Genomic DNA, 16,415 nt, shown 5'->3' on the forward strand with positions numbered 1-16,415 from the left:
TCTCACCACCACAACTTCCAGATGCTGGTGTTAGTGTGTGCATGTACCGGCAGTTGCAGTGCTGTTCAGACCCTCAATAGCAGTGAAAGTCTCAGAGTTCACCGCTATTGGGGCTGTAAAATCCAGGCCAATATCTCACAGTCCTGTTAGATTTGCTCTCCCTCTGTACAAAATCAAACTCCACACATTGTCTTACACTCACTCCTGTTTCCAGCCCTGATGGTGCAGAAATCCCCTCTCAAAGGTACACAATCCAGTTGATTTCTGATCAAATACCTCCTTCCTCATTCAATAGAGGAAACAGAGACATGAACAGGAGTCAGGTGCAAGAAAGTTTCACCAACAGAGCAAAGAAAGGCACCAACAAAAGTCACACCTACTTTCCAAATCATTTCACTGGAATATTCTTTCACTTGTTTTGTAAGATGACTGCAATAAATCTGAAAATGAGCACCATGAGGTTTGTGTTCACTAGTCACTTGTTCTCCTGTGTTTGTCTGTCAGGTTTGTAATTCAGTTTGTATTGGATATTAAAGAGAATCTCCTTTCAAGATGATTGCACATTGTACTGTGTTTAAAGCAACCAACTTGTAAAATGGCAGAAAATGAATGTTTCAATCCCTGTGTGACCAGATTCTTCCAATGCTTTTCAACAGCTAGATTGATGATGCTTGTAATCTGTATCCTGTGGAGAATGGGAGAGGAGAATAAAAACATGGTGCATGAACAGGACAGACTGTGTAAAATGGGAGCACAGAAATACTGCCACCTCATTGAAAGTTAATGAGAGTTATTCTAAGTCAGACACCTGTCCACAATGAACAAGTGAATACATTAATTGTCCACTTTCAATCTAAATGGGACTGAGGTTCCAACAGAGAAGTTTTCTGGAAAATACCTGCTGCAGTTTTAAAATTGATGAACTGGAACATCTTATACTAACTTTCAAATAACTGGAGTGATTGTATAGTTCTCATAGTGGAGAGAAGGAGTTGTTTATAAATATAAGCAGAAAGACACATTTGTGGATTGGCGAATGAGCTTTAACTTTCTGAAATGTATTTGTCCATTGGTTGCAGGTCACTGGAAATTCTTTTTTACATTTCAATTGTAGCAGCAGCAGTTAGCAGCAAAATGTCTGATTAATCAGAGTAGTGGGTCTGGGAAACACGTAAACAGCCGAGACCCTGTAAAACAGAACTCCAAGTAATAGTTTAAATATGGCACTGAACTGACAGAGCGGTAAAGGCCTGCTCAGGTCAGGAAAAAATACCCGACCCGAACCCGACAGAACCACATTGGACCCGAGCCCGACCCGGCCCGAGTATCTCCATTTATTCCCACGCCCAAACTAACCCGAACCTTACCCGACCACCGGAATGTTCACTTTATCTACCTCCCGATTCCGAATCTGCAGGAAACTGCAGCATGAGCGCAATGACGTCATAGAGGTGCTCACTTGCTCACTGAGCAGACTCAGAGTTTCCCTCCTTGATGACCCGGACTCCCAGCTTAGGTTGGCTTTTCAACTTTTGACACTTATTAAACTCAACTTCCCAGCAGAGTTAAATGTAATACTTACTGTGTGTGTCCGACACGGACTCAGCCCGACCTGGACCCAGCCCGACCCGAACCTGGCCCGACCTGACCCGAGCCCGAAAGCCAGACCCGGAAGAGCGACCCAACACGACCCGGACCCGACACAGGTCCCGTCGGGTTCAGGTCGGGTGGCAGGCCTTTGCAGAGCGGAGGTCAGATGAGGATTGAATTAATTTCAATCACTGAATCTAAACAAGAAGTAAATCTGCCAGGAATGGAAGACTTTGCTTTAGCTGTGAGCTTGTGGCGCAACGGTAGCGCGACTAACTCCAGATCAGAAAGTTGTGTGTTCGAATCACGTCAGGCTCAGTTATGTTTTACAGCAGCTCAAGTTCCTGGATTTGATATCAGAAAAGAGTTCGATCCATTGGAATGTTCAGTGAATTGTTGAATTTCAAGATCAACTTCAATGGATTAAAGTCCTGATTCCTGGTTCCGTTCCATGCTCAGTTCTTATTTCACACTGTTTTATATCAGAACAATGTTTCAGGGATGTGATGTGTCCATTGTTTGTACAATCGCTCTGTCACCCAGTGTGAGAAATAAAACACAAACCGCACAGCGTGTGGCTCAAACCCATACCTGGCTCTGTCTATAGGCCGCTTAGTTCAGGTGGTTAGGACGCAGTGTTGATAACAACAAGGCTGTGGATTTGATCCCCATGTGCGCTGTCACATGGTCAGTCAATAATTTGACACATTTTTGTAACACTTAAAATCCAACTTTTAGATGCAAACAAGTTTACATAAAATGTCAAAGGGAATGTATTTTGAATAACATCCATTGCATCTTTGTCACTGGTCTGGAGTAACACAGAATTCTTTCCAATTATCTTCCCTTTGCTGATAAACATTGAACTCGTGGCCTGTTCTCGTTAATGGTCACGAACAGCAAAAACAGACAGAGCAAGTCTGACCGCCCAGAGATGTGGAAAAGGCTTCAGTTTGGGACATATGCAGCAAATCAAATGTTCTCCCGGCCCCGAAAGATTCAAAAACTGGGGAAAAGGACACAAGGAGATAGAGAATAAGCTAAAGCTGACAATGTAAATATTTCCCATCCTTGATATCTCTCTATTCCAATCCAACCTTCAGAGTTGGGTAAATAATTTCAGTGTAAATTGTGCAGCTCAAGAGTCAAAACCAAAGGGCGATGCAGAATAAAGGAAAACTGCCAAAACCCCAGATTGAACCAGGGATCTTCGGTCTAACACACTCCCAACTGAGCTATTTCAGTCTCACAGGCTTGGGATGATAAGTGGCAAGTAACATTCGCACCACACAAGTGCCAGGCAATGACCATCTCCAACAAGAGAGAATCTAACCATCTCCCCTTGACATTCAATAGCATTACAATCACTGAATCCCCCACCATCAACATCATGGGGGTTACCATGGGTAGCCATACAAATAACGTGACTACAAGAGCAGGTCAGAGGCTTGGAATCCTGAGGCAAGTAATTACAGTGCAGCTGTTGGCTCCACCCCAGGGGCTGAATTTGTTCTGTAAACCATGAAGCAGCTTCCTCTCAAATCCCAGGTTTATCAATAAATCCTCTTACAAAAGCCCCAAAGTGTGATATATTCCTCTCACTCATCCATGACTCCTGACTCCCCAAAGCCTGTCCACCATCTGCAATTCACAAGTCAAGAGTGTGAAGGAATACTCTCCACTTGCCTGGATGGGTGCAATTCCAACTCAAGAATCTCAACACCGTCCAGGACAAAGCAGCCCACTTGATTGGCACCCCATCTACAAACATTCACTCCCTCCACCATCGGCACACAGTGGCAGCAGTGTGTACCGTCTACAAGATGCACTGCAGCAATGCACCAAGACTCCTTAGACAGCACCTTCCAAACCCAGCGACCTTTACCACCGAGAAGGGCAAGGGCAGCAAATGCAGGGGATACCACCACCTGCAAGTTCCCCTCCAAGCCACACACCATCCTGACTTGGAACTATATCGCCGTTCCTTCACTGTCGCTGGGTCAAAATCCTGGAACTCCCTTCCTCACAGCACTGTGGGTGTACCTACCCCACATGGACTGCAGCGGTTCAAGAAGGCAGTTCACCACCACCTTCTCATGGGCAATTAGGGATGGGCAATAAATGCTGGCCTAGCCAGCGATGCCCACATCGCATGAATGAATGAATAAAAATGTGAAGTATCCCTTGTGTCATTGTTTTGGTAGAAAATATAACCCTGGTGGAATTGCCCCTCCCAATCACACCTCACTTCATAGAACATAGAAAATGGAGAAAATTTATGGCTCAGAATGAGACCATTTAGCAATCGTGTCTGTGCCAGCTGAAAAAGAGTGATCCAGCCCAAAACCACTTTCCAGGTCTTGGGAATGGGATCTGAACAGATCTCAGAGCTCACATTATGTGAATGTTCAGTTGAAGTGTTGGTCAGCTGATATACCAGGGGAGATTCACACTGTTCGACACAGTGTGAAATACATTCAAGTATTTATAAAACATTACAACATGTGAGTAATATTCCCCATTGCTTTCTCAGCACTGATGGATTGTGAAGTGGGAGACAGCCAGAAGTCCCATTGGTCCACACTGACCCTGAGCTGAGAATGAAATGAGAAAGTTCAATCTTCAGCAGTGAGATGCTGCAGAGAGGTAAGAGTCCTGAATCAAGGAGAGACTTTCTCATACTGTTGTTGAATCTCATTTCAAATATTCCTTGAACTCTCTGCCGAGGAATTCAGAGCTGGATAACGCCTGGAAAATCAGCCTAAAAAGGAAATAGAAAACACCCACCGTGGGCTCAAACTCAAAAACTTGAGCTTCAGAGTTTCATGCTTTCATCGACTGAGCTCACCAGGCCTGAGACAGTGTCCCCGTCCTGTCTGTTATTGGACGGTGCAGCTGTTGGCTCCACCCCAGGGGCTGAATTTGTTCTGTAAACCATGAACCAGCTTCCTCTCAAATCCCAGGTTTATCAGTAAATCCTCTTACAAAAGCCCCAAAGTGTGATATATTCCTCTCACTCATCCAGAATAAAAGTTACATCTTTTGCTCTTTTTACCTTCCAAACATTGACTTCTATTTTGCTCAGCATTTATTTCTCTTTCCGTTTTATGTTGTGCATTTCCCAATAAACATTTCATTTCAATTATTTATGAGGGATGAAATGAACAGAAAAGATTTTCTGCAATGGTACCACGGGTGTGGGACAGAGTGAGTGGTTCGGATCTGGAATATACTGCCTGAGAGTGTGCTGGAGGCAGATTCAATCGTGGCTTTCAAAAGGGAATTGGATAAACACCTGAATAGAGAAAATTTGCAGGGCTACAATGAAAGGGCAGAGGAGTGGAATTAGCTGATCTGCTCTTGCAAAGAGCTGTCATGGACATGATGGACTGAATGGTCTCCTTCTGTACTGTAACCATTTGATTCCTTGATTCTAACTCTGTCAAAGTTGTTCTGAACTTGCTCTGCTCCAAGGAGCACAACCCCAGCTTTTCCAGTCTCTGCACACAACTGAAGTTATGAGGAACCATGGGGAACCCACTGTAAACCTTCCTCCAGACAGAAATACAACTGTTCACCACCACACTGTGACCCAGCTGTTCACATGATTTGGATGTGGGGACCAAATGTAGTATTTCCAAGTTTGCAGATGACACAAAACTAGGTGGGAATGTGAGTTGTGAGGAAGATGCAAAGCGGCTTCAAGGGAATTTGGACAGACTTAGTGAGTGGACAAGAAAGTGGCACATGAAGTATAATGTGTAAAAACGTGAGGTTATCCACTTTGGTAGGAGAAACAGATGTGCAGATTATTTGTTAAATGGTAAGAGTGTGAATGTACAAAGGGGCCTGGGTGTCCTTGTCTATAAGTGACTGAAAGCTAACATGCAGGTGCAGCAAGCAATTAGGAAGGCTAATGATATGTTAGCCTCTATCACAAGAGGATTTGAGGACAGGAGTAGTGAAGTCTTGCTTCAATTGTATATAACCTTGGTTGGACTGTACTTTGGAATACTGTGTGAAGTTTTGTTTCCCTTACCTTAGGAGGGATATCATTGCCATAGAGGGAGTGCAACGAAGGTTCACCAGACTTGTTCCCGGGATGGCGGGACTGTCAAATGAAGAGAGATTGGGGAAACTGGGCCTGTATTCTCTAGAGTTTTGAAGAATGAGAGGTGATCTCATTGAAACTTACAAAATATTTAAAGGGATAGACAGGTAGATGAAGCTAAGATGTTTCCCCCGGTTGAGGAGTCTAGAACCAGGGGACACAATTTCAACGTAAGGGGAAAGCCACTTAGGACAGCGATGAGGAAAAATTTCTTTACTCAGTGGGTTGTGAATCTTTGGAATTCTCTACCTCAGAGGGCTGTGGAAGCTCAGTCATTGAGTATGTTTAAAGCAGAGATTGACAGATTTCTAAATACAAATGACATAGGGGATATGGAGATAATGTGGGAAAAAGGCATTGAAGTGGACGATCAGTCGTCATCATATTGAATGGCAGGGTGGGCTCGACGGGCTGAATGGCGTACTCCTGCTCCTATGTTCCTATCAGTCTGCAAACTTCATATGCATGCTGTCATTGTCCCTTTTATTCCATGGGCTTCAGTTTTACTGGCAGTCTAGTATGTGACATCATCAAGAAGGTTTTCAATAAGTTGAATAAGGAGAAATTGTTTCCAGTGGCAAAAGGGTCAGTAACCAGAGGATGTATTTATCAGGTGATTGAGAAAAGACCAGAGGCGAAATGAGGAATGATTTTTTATCCAGTGATGTGTTGTGATCTGGAATGCACTGTCTGATCGGGACTTGAAAGCAGATTCAGTAGTAACTTTGAAAAGCAATATGGATAAATACTGGAAGGAAAAATGTACAGATTACAGGAAAAAGCTGAACACCAGGACTAATTGGATAGCACAAGCAAAGAGACAGCACTGACACAATGGACCAAATGGTCTCCTTCTTTGGGTATCATTCTATGGTTTTATGAACATAATGTTGATACAATTCGCTGAGTTGGAAGGGAAGTGAACCCAGATTCTGGGTATTCTAACCACCAGACCCAAACCAACTGAACAAGCCATAAAATCAAAGCAAAATACTGCGGATGCTGGAAATCTGAAACAAAAACAAGAAAAGCTGGAATCACTCAGCAGGTCCGGCAGCATCTGCGGAAAGAGAAGCAGAGTCAACGCTTCGGGTCAGTGACCCTTCCTCGGAATCAGCCGAGGAAGTGTCACTGACCCGAAGCGTTGACTCTGCTTCTCTTTCCGCAGATGCTGCCGGACCTGCTGAGTGATTCCAGCATTTCTTGTTTTTGTTCCAACTGAACAAGCCTGTTGTTTAATCTCTGTTTTTCACACCAGCTTCTCATCGCTCTTTCTGTGTTTCCTGCCTGGTCTGTTCCTCTGACCTTTATTCCTGACACTTTATTGAGAATGGCGCTCACTGTGCCTCTCACTCACACCGTCACTCCACCCCTTCACCCACTTCCAAACCTCTCTGTTGAACAGCACCTCACATCTGCTCCTCTGCTGCATTAATATACCAGGAAAACATTTTCAAACAGACATTTCCAGACAGTGAACGTCCCAGTAAGACAAGGTAAAGATCAGATTCATTCACTTTAAACACAGAGAGAGCAGCTCTCCCTGTTCAGGCTAAGGAGCAGATGTCGTTTCACTCCCATTCGTCTTCGAGACATTTGCCAGAATTTTAAGGGACCGTTGGAGACGGGAATGGAGGCTGGGGAGGGGGAGGGGGGTGTATAAAATAGGGATGGAAGACGTCGGAACGGATTTTTCTGTCGGCGGCTGACATGCAGGGCAGACTTCGCACATCCAGTCGGCAAGAAGGCATTTAAAGTATTTATGAGTTCAATTGTCAGCAATTTTATTCACTGGGTCCAATTGAACTAATAGCACACGGGAACCACGGGGCTTCAGAGCCTCGCCTGGTTAAAGGAGGTGACTGGGAGGTGGGAGCTGAGTGTTGTCTTCACTGGGAAGCTATCGGGTGAGGCAGCATAACTTGGCAGCAAGGGTGGAGGGGGAAAGGGCATCGGGAAACACTGTCAGGAGTGGGGTCTCATGTGCCAGCTCTGCAGGGCGAGCAACACCAGGGTGCCATTGGGGCAGTGCCACCTCATTGAGGGTGACAAGTGAGGTAACTGTGACTGGGTGTTGTTTACTGTGAAGGCCTTGCACTCAGGGAGGGGCAACCTCTCATGGGCCTCATTCACCCTGGATTCGAGGCTCCCATTGAAGAGGAGGAGGAGTAGAGAGGGAGGCCCAGGCACCAGCAGGGACACCACAGCAGCTTGGGGGCCCACAGGAGGGCCAGTCTCGAACAGGAGGTTGGAGAAGGAGGCAGAGGAACACGTCAGCCGAGGTTCAACTACCTGCAGATGTCCGAGTGACAGTGTCTCCACAGACGGCACCTCTCCACGGAAGTCGTCACTGATCTCTCTGCCATGATGCAGCTGTGCCCCATGGGACTTGGTGGGCATCTGATGCCAGTGTCACTGAAAGTCACCGTGCCACTGAACTTCTACTCCAGCAGATCATTGTGGGGATCCACTGGAGATATGTGTGGAATCTCACAGTCTGTGGTGAATCAGTGCATCAAGGAGGTCATCAATGTCCTGTTCAGGAGGGCCGGTGACTATGTGCACATCGATCCAAACAGTCAAGCTGAGAGGACTACAGGATTCAGGGCCATCACTGGATTTCCCCAGGTGTAGGGTGTCATTGACTGCACCCAAGTGACCATCAAGGCTCCTGCAGACCAGCCAGCAGCCTTCAACAGGAAGGGCTTCCACTTGCTCAGTGTGTAACATCACAAATGGATCCTACAGGTGTGTGCACAAATCCCGGGAAGTAGCCACAATGCCTGCATACCAAGGCACTCCCAGGTGCCAGAACCTTTCCGCGGCCCCATCCGCTTTCAGAGATGGATACTTGGAGACAAGGGCTACCCACTGAGGACATGAGTACTGACGTCTGTGAGGAACTCACGCATGGATGCAGAGGAGAGCTACAACACCTACTGCGGGTCAACCCGAGCGACCATCAAGGAGGCCATTGGTCTCCTGAAGATGAGATTCAGGTGCCTAGATCGATCCAGTGGAGCCCTTCAGTATGTCCCGGCGAGAGTCTCGCATATCTTGGTGGTTTGCTGTGCACAGCACAATCTGGCATGACAGAGGGGTGAGGTGTTGACTCGTGAGGATATCGTGGAGTGTGATGTCTCCTCTGATGATGAGGATGTGGAGGAGGATGCTGTCCAAGCAGTGCCAGATGAAGAACCTCGGGAACAGCAAGAAATGGGCCATGAGACACACAAGGGAGACATGAGACACCCTTATACATTCAAGTTTCCTTTGAGCCTTACCACCTTCTGGAACCACAGCAAAAAAGTCTTAGCTTTAAGCAGCCCTGTTGTCGCCTCCTTCCTTCTGCACTGCAGCGTCCAGGTACACATCGCACAGTGACAAGGCCGAAGCTTTGTGAACTCAGGGCTTGGTCCCTCACTTCCAGCCCCTTGGGAGGAAGGGTTTAAATGAAGTCCCAAAGGGCATCAACAATAAGAAGGAGACATAGTGAGAGAACATCATTTCTTTCTTCCGTGTGACACCAAACGCAACCCTATCCATCTGGAATGCACATTCACCGTGAACCCAAAGTGAATCTTGGTGCTCTTCTGAAATCTTTTCCGCATGCTCCGACATGGTGCTCCCCCTGCTCTGTCAGCTGAGATGGAGACTGGCTGCTGACCTTGCTGCCCCATGGCTTGGGATGACATTGGTGGCCGTCCTCTTGCTGCCTGAGGCCTGGAGGGCCCCGGCACACTGAGGACCACCTTCACAGGTACGGGGACCCCCTCTGTCATCGAGGGTGATGGAGGCAGGCACTGGCATCACTTGTGTCACTGGCAGAGGGGCTTTGGAGCTACTGTCCACACCAGGAGCACCCTGAGAGGAGACCCCAGATGTAGCAGCCAGCTGCTCCTCCCCCTTATAAGACACACTTGTACCTCCCTGCTGACCTGAGAGGGACGTGGACCTGGTGAAGAGTTCAGGTGCCTCGTCCCCCCTCTCACCTTGTCACCGCTGGATAGATCTCATGGACAAAGCGATGGAGTGCAAGTCTGCGCACATCTCCGGCGGCCACTGATTGGTCGGCTGGATCTGGCTCTCCATCAGAGTCACCAATCTCTCAAGAAAGGAAGCCAGACACACCCCCATCGGAGACAGTACAGCATGCAAGGCCTGGATGGACTCCTCCATCATACGAGCTTGGGTACACATAACCTCCGGCAACTCTGCCAGATGTTGCCTGACCTCTTGCTGCAGCTGCAGCATTTCCCGTGTTGCTGGTGACACCAGAGGCACGTCATCAGCCTAGGACTCAGCATGGGCCTGGCCTCCCACAGACTTCCAACTGCCAGTGGCCTCGGCTGTCACTGCCTCCGTCAGCTGCCCGGGCCTGTCTGTGACGTGCTCACCAGCTTGTGTGCCCAAATCTAACAGCGAGTGGATACCCACCGAGTGAGGGTTTCTGTGCTGGTGGAGAATGCAGGGGAATGATGTGACGGTGCACCCTCAGAGGCTCCCTCCTCCTCCTCAGAGGTGTCTGGCTGTCCCCCAGTCTCTCCAGCTCTTCGCTCTTGTCGTTCATCCTAGCCTGCATGTGCAAACAGGGACATTGAAGGGTTAGCGTCTTCATATCGTGACATTCCAACCACCCCTAAAGTGCAGCTCCATTGATGCAGTGGTGAACAGATGAACACTGTGGCTCCTTTGCAGCGGATGCTCCCTTGTGCCCCAGGAGATGTTCACTCACTCTCTTTGGTAGGTGTCCCTGTCTCTCCATCAGCTATGGAGCAGCTGCTTTGCTGCCCGGCCTGTTCCATGGCCTCCTCCTCCATCGGGATGAGGACATGGAGATAAGGCATCCACTGCCAGTCTTGACACGCTCTTTCCGATTGTGGGCTGTCTTCTCCTGCAGCCACTATGATCAACAAAGTTAGTCTCCCAGCGAGGACAAACCCAATATCTCTGATGGTGATAGTCCAGCAGTCCATGATGTGGACACACATATTCCTCCTGCATGTGGCCCCTCTCGAGGGTCTGTGTGAGTTTATACAATGACTGACGTGCACCTCCCACCGAGATGCAGCCAAGCCTCAGGCAGCATGTCCTGCTGCCCTTCCCCAATGCACATGACTGGGTGGTCACTCCCTTTCCACCAAACACTCCCTCTCACTCTGCCATGCGCAATGTCCAAAGGGTCCAAAGTGTTTTGAGTTTGCGCCTGAGCAGCCCGGATCCGGTCATTGACCCACTTCGTGCACTGGATCCATGTCTTGGGGGTGACCCCACGGCTGCTGACTTCACCTACTATCTCAAAGCAGCTTTGCTTGGTCAGGCGGACAGGTCTCCACCTCCCATCCCGAGGGAAGAGGATCTTCCACCTATCTGTTGTCACCTGGAGGCGAACCTGCAGGAAGGCATCGCCAAACCATTGGACCATGGTCACTGCAGGCTCGCATTCAGCTCCTTACCTATCAGGCAGCAGAGACAGCAGAACGGGTCCTGGGGCATCAGTGACAGTAGAACGGGTCCTGGGGCATCAGTGCAGCAGAACGGGTCCTGGGGCATCAGTGACAGCAGAACGGGTCCTGGGCAGCAGATGCAGCAGAACAGGTCCTGGGGCAGCAGATGCAGCAGAACTGGTCCTGGGACAGCAGAGGTAGCAGAACGGGTCCTGGGGCAGCAGAACGGGTCCTGGAGCAGCAGAGGCAGCAGAACGGGTCCTGGGGCAGCAGAACGGGTCCTGGGGCATCAGAGGCAGCAGAACGGGTCTTGGGGCAGCAGAATGGGTCCTGGGTTAGCAGATGCAGCAGAACGGGTCCTGGAGCAGCAGGGGCAGCAGAATGGGTCCTGGGGCATCAGAGGCAGCAGAACGGGTCCTGGGGCATCAGAGGCAGCAGAACGGGTCTTGGGACAGCAGAACGGGTCCTGGAGCAGCAGAGGCAGCAGAACGGGTCTTGGGACATCAGAGGCAGCAGAACGGGTCTTGGGACAGCAGAACGGGTCCTGGGGCATCAGAGGCAGCAGAATGGGTCTTGGGACAGCAGAACGGGTCCTGGGGCATCAGAGGCAGCAGAACGGGTCTTGGGGCAGCAGAACGGGTCCTGGGACAGCAGAACGGGACCTGGAGCGTCAGAGGCAGCAGAACGGGTTCTGGGACAGCAGAGGCAGCAGAACGGGTCCTGGGGCAGCAGAGGCAGCAGAACGGGTCCTGAGACAGCAGAGGGCTCTCAGGAAGACACTCCTTTAAACCAGGCAGCAGTGAATGCAGGTCTGGCAGCCCTTTAAATATGGTGCCAGCACCTGCCGTTGTGTCAGATGCCGGTGCCATCAGTGCCTCGTTCCCTGCCTCTGGTCCTTGTTTACATGGGCCCCACGCCTCCCCTTCATTAATTGGTCGGCTGCTCCGTGATCGGGGTCGGCCGGCCACATTTCACTCGTGTGGTGATGACACCCGCTTCCGGTGTCTCTGCCGAGAGCAGCACCATCAGTTTAAAATTCAGCCCATGGGGTCAAGAGTGGAAAATCTCCCCTCTGATTCTCTCTACTTAAACTGATGGAGACACCAACTTAAAACTGATGAAACCAGGGATTGTATCCTGGTTCTTCAATCTAGTGTTCTCCCAACTGAGCTATTCCATCCTCACTGTGAACTCATCTTCATTGGAGACAAATATAACTCCAGGCGGAATTTCCCCACCCGTTCATTCCTCACTTCAGAGGAATGGGACCCGACCAGATCGCGGAACTCAGATTATGTTAATGTTCTGCTCTTGATACCTTAATATTATCTTGCGTTTGAGCCACATTTAATCAGGTTCACGGACAAATTCTTCCATCATCCCTTCTCCCACATTCTCTCTCTCTCATTCATTCTTTATTCTTCACAATCCAGAAAGGGTTAGGAATCAGAGCTCACTCCCAAACCCTCTGCACACAGACCTCTGTCTGTTACCCTGTTTGATCCAAGAGACCAGTCAATAAATTACACTCTTTATAAACACAGAAAGCTGCCTCAGAGTGTTGGACAGAGATAAATACACTGAAGTCTTTTGAAAAAGGTTCATCTTACGGGTTGTTACTGAGCCCACAGAGCAGGGCGGGCCCAGGCTCCAGCCCCAGCTTGTGCTGTGTTAGCTGATGCCACCTGGTGTGAAACTGAGCCACACGGAGCAGGAAAGGGCCTGGTTGTATTCATGGCCTGTGTTGAGTTAACTGATCCCACTCAGTGTGGTAGGAGCCAGACAGAACAGAATGGGCCCAGGCTCCTTCCTCAGCCTGAGGGATGATAATTCTTCTCACACGTTGTTGTACAGAGCCCCACACAGAACAGGGAAATCTCAGGCTCCATCCCCGGCCTGTGGTATTTTAGTTCATCGCACCTGGTATGGTACGGAGTCCCCAGAGCAGGAAAGGTCCAGGTTCCATCTCCAGCCTATGCTGAATTAGCTGATCTGACCTGGTTGGCACTGAACCGCAATCAGGGAAGGATGGGCCGAGGCTCCATGGCCTGTGGTGTGTTAGTTATTCTCATTTGGTGAGGTACTGAGCACCATATAGAGCAGGAAGGGCCTGTGCTCAGTGAGCTGATCTCACCTTGTGTCGTCCTGCGACCCACACACAGAGCAGGACGGGCCTAGGCCTAATCCTCGGCCTGTGTTCAATTAGCTGATCTCATCCAAAAGATTTTGATAAGGTTCCACACAAGAGGCTTCTCTATAAGATTAAAGTCCCTGGTATCAGTGGTAATATATTGATCTGGATTGGGAACTGACTGGCAGGACGTAGGCAGAAAGTAGTTACAGATGGATCTGGATCTGTTTGGAGACCAGTTACCAGTGGTGTCCCACAGGAATCGGTGTTGGGTCTGTTGCTCTTTACTATTTTTATTAATGATCTGGATGTAGGTGGAGGGGGCACCATCTGTAGATTTACAGATGATTTGAAGATCTGTGCGAGTGTTCCGACTGTAAACGATAGTCAACTGTTTCAGGCTGATCTTAATGTGTTGGGAGATTGGGTTCATGACTGGTAAATGATGTTTAATTTGGGTAAGTGCAGTGTTATTCATGTGGACAGGGTGAATGCTCAACATTCATACACCCTTCAGGGAAAAACATTAAAGTAGGTGGAAAAAAGAAAATAATTTTGAGCAGAGATCTGGATGTTCTAGTGCACAGATCTCTAAAGGTACAGCAGCAATGTTGTGAAGTGACAGTTGGAGCAAATAGAGGGTTGTGCTGCATTCAGAGGACAATTGAGCATAAAATGAGGCATATTCTTTCATGGGATGTGAGTGACACTGGCAAGGCCAGAATTTGTTACCCATCCCTAATTGTCCTTGACAAGGTGGCGGTGAGCTCCCTTCTTGAATTGCTGCACTCCAAATGGTGTAGGTACACCCACAGTGCTGTTAGGAAGGGAGATCCAGGATTTTGACCCAACATCAGTGAATGAACAGCGATATATTTGCAGATCAGATGGTGTGTGACTTGGAGGGGAGCTTGCACATGGTGGTGTTTCCATGCATCTGCAGCCCTTGTCCTTCAAGGTGGTGGAGGTCTTAGGTTTGGAAGGTGCTGTCTGCGGAGCCTTGGTGAGTTACAGCAGTGCATCTGGTAGATGGTACACACTACTGCCACTGTACGTCAGTGGTGAAGGGAGTGAATGTTTAAGGTGGTGAATGGGGTTACAATCAAGGTGGCTGCTTTGTCCTGAACAGTGTCGAGTTCCTCGAGTATTGTTGGTGCTGCACTCATCCTGGTTTGTGCCTTGTAGATGGTTGACAAGTTTTGGAGAGTCAAAAATCACAAAATTATTACAGTGGAGAAGGAGGCCATTGGGCCCATTGTGTCTGCATAGAATCATAGAACATAGAAAGTTTACAGCACAGGCAGGCCAAAAAAGGAGCCACCCAGCTGAATCCCATTGTCCAGCATTTGGACCGTAGCCCTGCAGGTTCAGGTACTTGAGGTGCACATCCAGACTCATTTTAAATGAGCTGAGGGTTTCTGCCTCAGCTACCCTTCCAGGCAGTGACTTCCAGACTCCCACAGCCTTCTGGGTGAATAACCCTTTCCTCATCTCCCCTCTAATTGTTCAACACATCACTTTAAATCTATGCCCCCTAGTCACTGACCTCCCTACTAAGGTAAATAGACCCTTCCCATCCATTCTATCCAGACCCCTCATAATTTTGTACATTTCAATCAAATCTCCCCTCAGCCTCTTCTATTCCAAGGAGAACAACCCCAGTCTATCCAATCTTTCCTCATAGCTGCATTTTTCCAGTCCTGGCAACATCCTCGTAAATCTCCTCTGTAACCTCTCTCGTGCAATTACATCCTTTCTGTAATGAGGTGACCAGAACTGCACACAGAACTGAAGTTGTGGCCTAACTAATGATTGATACAGTACCAGCATAACCTCCCTGCTCTTATATTCTATACATCGGCTAATAAAGGAAAGGATTCCATAAGCCTTCTTAACCAACTTATCAACCTATCCTGCTACTTTCAGGGATTTGTGGACATTCACTTCAAGGTCCCTCACTTCCTCTACACCTCTCAGTATTCTCCCATTAATTGTGTATTCCTTTGCTGTGTTTGACCTCACCAAAGGCATCACCTCACATTTTTCCAAGTTGAATTCCATTTGCCACTTTTCTGCACACCTGACCAGTCCATTTTTCCAGCTCTCCTAATGAGCATTTCACCTAGTGCCTTGAGCTGAGTTACTCATCACAGAATTCCCACTATCTGATTTACCCTTGCAACCAGTGTATTTACATGAATATTCCAGTTCAGCTTCTGTCAATGGGAACCCCCAGGATGTTGATGGTGGGGGGATTCAGCGATGGTAATGCTGTTGAACGTCAAAGGGAAATGGTTACATGCTCTCTTGTTGGAGATGGTCATTGCCTGGCACTTATGTGGTGTGACTGTTACTTGCCACTTAGCAGCCCAAGTCTGAATGTTGTCCAGGTCTTGCTGCTTCTGGACACGGACTCCTTCAGTATCTGAGATGTCCCGAATTTGTCCTTTTATGAAACATTGGTCAGGACTCACTTGGAATATTGCATCCAGTCTTGGTCTCCTCACATGATGGGTGATATTGAGGCTTTGGAAAGGGTACAGGGGAGAGACATTCGACTAATTCCCAGTATAAGACATCTTGGTTATCAAGTTAGACTAAAAGAGTTGGGACCCTACACTTTCGAGAAACCTAGACTGAGGGGTGATCCGATTGAGGTTCATAAATAATGAAGGGTCCAATTTAGCATGGGAGAGGTTTCATAACTTTATATTGTAAAAGGCCAAATGGCACCCGGATCACATTAAATTTCATTTTCAGTGGTGGGTTAATGTACCAGGATGGCCGTGTGGTTAAGGCATTGGACTTAAGATCCGATAGACATGTGTCTGCGTGGGTTCAAACCCCACTCCTGCTATCTGTGCTTACAAAATGTTACTTATTCTTTCCCTGACTTTTGCCTTGCACCATCATCTCTTCTGTCATTTAATCACTCTTGCCTTCCAACTGATCACAGCTTCCTCTTATTTGATCTGCCTCAGCACCGTTCCTTGGCTCTGCACTTGCTTATAAACTGGTAAATCTTTAACTTAATCTCCTCTGTACCCTGACAATGACCTTCTCATCCTTCCTGGATTGTGGTTCCTCACAGGATCCGCTGCCTCTCCGACTCCCCTCCAGGTAACTGAAGGCCCTG

General features: G+C 48.3%; 1 non-coding gene across 1 annotated transcript; it reads left to right on the forward strand.

Annotated features, from left to right (window-relative positions):
- Nucleotides 1-16,053: 16,053 nt before the first annotated feature.
- trnal-uaa (transfer RNA leucine (anticodon UAA)) lies at nucleotides 16,054-16,136 on the forward strand. Its single transcript has one exon. It is a non-coding gene; the product is annotated as a tRNA-Leu (tRNA).
- Nucleotides 16,137-16,415: the final 279 nt, after the last annotated feature.

The sequence above is a fragment of the Heterodontus francisci genome, unplaced genomic scaffold (genome assembly GCF_036365525.1).
Source record: "Heterodontus francisci isolate sHetFra1 unplaced genomic scaffold, sHetFra1.hap1 HAP1_SCAFFOLD_708, whole genome shotgun sequence".
Classification (NCBI taxonomy): domain Eukaryota; kingdom Metazoa; phylum Chordata; class Chondrichthyes; order Heterodontiformes; family Heterodontidae; genus Heterodontus; species Heterodontus francisci.